Raw genomic sequence first — 7,075 nt, forward strand, 5'->3', positions numbered from 1 at the left:
AACTTAGAGTGCTGGAATTGACCATACTGTGAAAGTCAAATATCTCAGGTCGGTTGATCTGACCCAAATTCAAATTGCAAGACGGCTAAATATTTCAAGGCTTCTATACGTAAGTCACTCACAAAAAAATTCGTTTGACTAGGCCTTAATGAATAAAATACCATGACATTTTCACGTCAGTGAACATTGATCATCTTTAGCTTGTGATTTAGGCTTACCTGTGCACCAAAATGGCAATCTGACAATTTGTGGCGTTGTCATGTGGCATCTTCCAATGATGCTAAACATGTCTTTACCAATTTGAACTAGGCGTAAGAGGCTCTGCAGACTGCCACAAGCCATTGAAACGGCCGTAACGTATAACCCGGAAGACTTTGCCAGGTGTTATTACTAGCAGTGGGAGACGTCATTGTTAAGTATCGAATCCTACACTTTCCACTCTGCAGCATCTTTCTGATGTTCAGATGTTATGATCTGATCACTTTTCGGTCGAAACATTATTGCATTGTCTTCAATATTGAGTTGCAATTAATGTAACCATACCTATGTTGCAAAAAAACATTGTTAGAACATCCCTGGAATACTGTTTGCTGTTTGAGGTCAACCTTACCGAGAAAATAAATCATCAGATATTTCGTGCCACTGGGCCAGTAGATGGCCGACGCCCTCTCCAGCCTCCTATGATCTATCGAGCAAACAACCTGTCGAAGATATGGAGAAGCATAGCGATCGAACTGCTTCTGTCTGTGTAAATAAAAGCCACAGACGACCAAGGCCTGATCTCTATGGTATGGGCAAGCCGGGCAATTTTCACCTGACCAAGTCTGATCAGCGCGTTTCCGTGTGACGGAGCATTCCATCTCGTTGTCTTCCACACCTAGCCAGCGAAGAACCTCCACTAAATCATGCTTATAGTTTATATCTTATGGACAGAGGGTGGGGAATGCTTCCCAAGCCTTCCTGTCTGAACTAGTGTGTTTCCGAGTCCAAGATGTAACAACAACAGCTCTAAATCGTCTTGATGTAGCACTTATCTGTATCTTTTGTATCTAGCAAATAGAAGGAAAATAGTTAAAGATTACATCATTTTAGAGAACCACGGCAAAAATACAACATGTACAGAACTCAAAACTGAATTTCAAACATTCCTTAAAACTTTGACATTTTGGTCCGCATGAATATGGAGTTTAGTTGGGTGACTATATTTTTAACGCAGCCCATCATATTTCTTAATCAGTTCATATTACTGTTTTTGAGATATCAGAACTCTAGTTGATTATGTATCCCTGATGTTATATTTCTCTGCACAGAGGTGCGTAACAATGGAGACTCGCGTGGAGATATGCTAGTTGGCACAGTGGTCTGGAGATATTTCATTGAACCAGGCTCGAAAGATCGACCTAGTTTGGGAGATCGTTATGTGTAAACGTTTCATATGTAGGGTTTCATTCATTGTAGAATTAGTCCCTCGACTACATGTCCACGCACGAATAAACCATATGTGATTGGTGGACAGCCTTTGCATATTGAAATCTGTGTTTCACTTCCACAAGCCACTTAAGTTATATACACTTAAGTGCCATACCGTAGGTTAATTACCAAATTGATATGTTCCTGCATGTCTCTGCAGCGCACTAATCGTTCTTCCGTCTGTATCAACTGGATTATGTTTGGTCAGTATTTTCATATGCTGACTCTTTAAATCCACTTGCTTCAGGGCTAAGCCTTAAGTAAAGCAGATGGTTTCTGCAATGTTGTGCTGTATTGAATAAGCTCAGTGATAAGGCTATTCAACCAACACAGACCAGACAGTTACCAAGGACAGGTTGTCTATCCACATCAGTCAACTCTCAGGGAACATTGTTGTAATAAACCGCTGAAATGAACTTTTATGACCCCGGTTCTGGTCAAACAAATTCGATATACTAGAGTTATAGACGTTTTATATTAAAATGTTTCCATGATTTCTCGAGCCGTATGTGTATCAGTATACGCAAAAGAAAGTCATATCTGTCTGTTATATTCAGAAAAAAACCCATACGAGATCACCATTTATGGTACAAATTACAAAAGTATTACATGGATGTAAGGGAATGATTTCAGTAGTATAGTTGTATGTCCTCATCACTCTGTAGAGTACCTGAGGTGAATGAACCGAATGAAATCCCTCTATAAATCCAGGGATATATACTAGACGTTTATGTCAGAAATATCTATTCTCAAGAGGAAATTTTACATGCCCGACGATATATTTTAGTGGTATTTTGTCAGAACATGAATGTGTGTAGTTGGTCATCGCATGCATTGTCCATACAATATATGTTTACTGCATTCCTTGTTTATTTGTTTATATCTCTCCTTGTTGTTTGTCGCCTTCAAATTATTTTCCATTCAACCACAACCCTTTGACAAGTTACTCACTAATTTTCCTACGTGAGACTTGCAGACTTCTAGGCAAACCACATGTATGTGGAAGACAAATCCTCTTCAACGAACGTAAGACTGCCCAAGTGACCCATTGACCGCTTTAAAGCGTTGTCAGCTTGGCCAGACGAAAGTTGATAGAGGGAATCTACAAATTCACAACCGAAGGCCGGTTTTAGCCAGCCGTATGCATTTTCAATATAAAACCTAAGGCATGTTTGGATAAGCTATTGCAAACAAATTCTAATGCAATAAGTTTAGTGTAACCACTATAGCAACGTATGTCTTTAACACATATTCTACGTCCGTGTTTTTTGCTCAGGCCATGTTTTGTAAGTTACAGGAGAGTATAATAAACCTCGCCTAAAGTGTTAGTTTTTTTACGCTGTAACATTTTAATGCTTTTAAAAGCATCATGAAAATTTTGTGGAGAAATCAGTACTGTGGCATGTATTACAAGCATGTCTTTCAGAAATGTGGATATCTGAATCTACCTTGCACAATCTCGTGTGTATCCATTCTCTTTCTTGGTAAACATGCCATTTGGCAGTTGTCATAAGTAGTTAATAGTACAGATACATGCAACCTCACTTAATATAAGGATGCAACTATGGTTTCTCGCTTTCTTCCGGAACAAAACAGAATGTTTTGTGACCCACTAAATATTTGAAGGTAGAGGAATCGCAGTGAACTGAAACCTAATCATTTCTTAATCAAGTTTTAATCAGACCCTTTTCAATGGCATTTGCACTGAGTTCTGAAATTGGTGAATCGGTTTTTAATACAGATTTTAGATGGAACACCATATACATAGCATACACATGAAAATATTGTGCTAGTATTGTAGTGGCAACACAAAAATTGTGGATCCGTATAACACCACTCATTTTGCTTAAACGGAATGCTTGCATGGAACTGCTTTAAGCAATTGACCCCTTTTAGACCCATCGATTTGGGTACGTAATTAGCACAAGGGCCGTGGCGGGCACTTGCTAGTCACGTGATGTGTGGTTTAGCTCAATATATCCGCTGCCCACTAGTGTCTTCTACTCTCCAATCACCGTTAAAGAGATTATTGCACAAAGGTGTTTCAATTACATAGCCAGTGGAAGACAGGTCTCCAGGCGTGCAAACAAACCTGTACGATCAGCGGAGTATTGATTAGCCAGATCGAGGTGAAGGAGTCGGCCTCGCGGATATCCCGGTCAGATGTGTATACAAGGTGCCTGTTACACGCTAAGTCTCTACGCCACCCATTGGCGTCTTTCCGAACGCAACGGCACGCAGTGAGGTAGGGTCCTCTTAACATGACCCAATCTCGTTAGCCTTTGTCCACGCCTTTAACCCGCTCGCATCTCTGCCTGAAGGCATCAGATTTTATGCGAATGCCAAACAGCTCTTAAGCTTGTGTTATTGTGTTATTAAATAATTTATAGTAAACATTCTGTAACGGCTCCCCCGGGCTTGATGGATTGGCCATCTGTGTACATGTCATGTACACGAGCGGTTTGCTGTTATTGTTATTAATCCCTTAACCACTCATAAACCAGCTTCCTATGTCTGAAGCATATCTGTTGACCTTTGCAGAGTTGCTTTTTTCTTGTAGGCAGCACTTTACCTAAGGTCAGCCTACAAATCTAAAGCCGAACTTTATTGCTAGAAACAGTATTGCTTAACAACCGTATCGATAATAAGGTAATTTCAAAGTCTCTATGATACTTAATATAACGTAAACAAAGCACTTTTGGCAAATACTGTAGGTTGATCAACAAACAAAACAAAATCAAAGAGCACGCTTTCTCTCTCAATTCTTTTAGCTTTTATCCTGGTCATATAGCAGTTCAGCAAAGTAATGAAAATATGAAAATCAGTATATTTGTTTCGTTGACAGTAGGAACAGATTGATCAAATACGAACTTTCAACATTTACTAAGATATAAAAAACTGTATCTGTTATTATCAGTGGTATGAAAAATAATAACAGAACACAAGCCTAGTTTTCTAGAGCGGTTGATGTCCTTTAGCACTCCTGTGAGCAACAGAAGACTTGTGTCTAATTTTCATACTATCCGTGTAGTCATCTCCCACAAAGCCATATGTTCCGTGTATGAATTCTGTTCAATAACATGAGATGTTCAATAGTATGACATTTACACTCCTGGAACATGCTACCTTTTAGCAGCTTGTGGCCATTGATCTTTAAATGATATGAAACTCTATACCTGGCTGAAGAAGAAAATGAACTGGGCAAAGTTTGTGCGACACACTTGCATCTACAACACACATACAACGCTACATGTTCAGCGAGGTGCATATGATAAGTTAAGTGTACACAGTTGGAACACCCCGACTTAATCTAAGATTACTTCCATCGTTTTGCACCGGTAGCTGTGAAATAAAACTATATGTGGGCAATGTTATCTTCACATTAGCCTAGTATCCTGGACTACAGTTCGAAAGTATAACGTACATTCTACACTTACAGCTCTGATCCTAAATTCCCTACTGTTAGTCAGACATAAATAGTCAGTTGGCCTAAGTGTTTATAAAGTTACTTGTGGAATTAGAAAAAAGGAGGGGAAAGGAGAAAAATGATGGTTTTTAATATTTTTCTCGATTTATTCTTTCAGGAGAAAAAGCTATTTTAAAATCGCTTTGCATGCTTGGTAATCGGGATCACCTCTTGGTATACATCGTCTTTGCATCTAAATAAGGATGTGATGTATATCTAATTAATTTATCTGAAAATATGTCGGAAGGTAGGTCAACAACTAGACACTCTAATACACCTAAATGTCATTAAAGATATGTGAAGCCCTATAAACGCATATGTATATTATAACCTGTACAGAGATAATAAGAGAAATTTTGTGAATTACCACAAATCTTTAGACAATAATTTGCTTCATCCCATTTTGTAAAAGCGAACAAAACATGTTACATCAAAGTCAATGTCCTATATCATATGATGCACCATGTACTTGTATGGCATCATAAAGCTTTGTCATTAAACGTGAACACACATCATTGAAGGAGTCAAAAAGTGAAAACGTAGCCTTGTATTCGTAAGAATAAATATATACAATCTTCCCAAAAGTTAACCGCTTTAGTATAACTGAAGAAATTCTTTAATATGGTGTTAACAACAATCAAATTAATACACAAATCAAATCAGAACTATCTGGAGGTCAATCAAAACGTCAATAATCCCCAGTTTCCAAAAACAGTGTTCAACACATCGACCAAAACAGAAAATAGATACATGAAGTCAAAAAAGTATACGGATTCATGCAAAAAGAAGCAGTCGACTGGGTTTCAGTGATGATGGAAAGGGGCATTAAATGTTTAACCCATATCCGCCCAAGCCATTTTTAGTAAATAAAGCTGAATCTGCCCAGTCCTATAGAAAAATAACTATTGTTTTCTGCATAGTGAACAGAAAATGTAGATTCTACACATTTGGTTTGAAAGGAACTATGTCAAGTTATATACTGTTAGAAAGCCTAATAACTGTCCTACAACATGGAATGATTTATTACATAACATTTTTGCTGTTGCCATGGTTACCGTACCTGTGAAAACTAAGAATAGTGTGGGGTAAATTTATCACAACAGTGGAGTTGTAGGTTTATCTGCACCCATAAAATCAGAAATAAAGCTATAAAATGATTTCTTTCCTGGATATTGTAGAGGTATTGGCGTAGTACACAGAGACAGACATCACAACTTACTTAGCTACAGTATAAGGTAACAGGTAAGAATTAATTACAGGTGTGTTGTTTTGAAATATAACGTCACTACACAAGTTAGAATATCCAGAAGTGTTCCAACTCCATTTCAATGTACAGTAACCATGTAACATGTCCATAAACACAATAAAATAAAATTACAGACTATCAATCACTCTGTCCAGGTAAATTGATTTATTTTGGGGATATTCTCATCAAATATCATGGCTCAAATCAATTTTGCAAACATTGTATGACATGTAATTGGACACATTTGAAAATACCAAGATGTTATTCTATGCAGATGGGGCCACAGATCATATCAAATAAAGTAACTTTTGAACCCAGGATTTCATTCACACTCATGGATTGATGTATTGAGTGATCAATTATATTATTCTTTGATTAGTTTATCGGCTGTACGGTATGCCAAGAGAACGAACTCTGACTGGAGTGCAGGAATAGACTGGTCATCTGATTCAGAAGAATTATCATGTAGATCTACATCGCCAATGTCAGTGTCACTGTCATTATCACTACCATCAGCAACAATACCATTGCTAGTAGTTGATCTAGGCCTACTGGTGTTGACATCTCCGTTGTCACCAAAACTATGCGGCACATAGACGTCTGACACATCAGAATCAACTCAATTTCACTTTCAGAATCATCACTAAAGAGCTGCGATATATCTCCTCCACTGCTGATAGCTTGGGCAAGTCTCTCGTTTTTCCTTTGAATGCCACGAACATGCCGAGAGGAATGTTATCACCCGAAGAATCCGTGTCTTCTGCCATTTTTACACACAAAAATCCCCTCCAACAGCGCGAGATGCTCAGTCCGCACAGGGTAAACACGTGTGTAAACAAAACCTGCCGCGCCCCGCCTGCATTGTCCACTTTTACTGAACAATCGATGTATAT

This window comes from Liolophura sinensis, chromosome 7 (assembly GCF_032854445.1).
Source record: "Liolophura sinensis isolate JHLJ2023 chromosome 7, CUHK_Ljap_v2, whole genome shotgun sequence".
Taxonomy (NCBI): domain Eukaryota; kingdom Metazoa; phylum Mollusca; class Polyplacophora; order Chitonida; family Chitonidae; genus Liolophura; species Liolophura sinensis.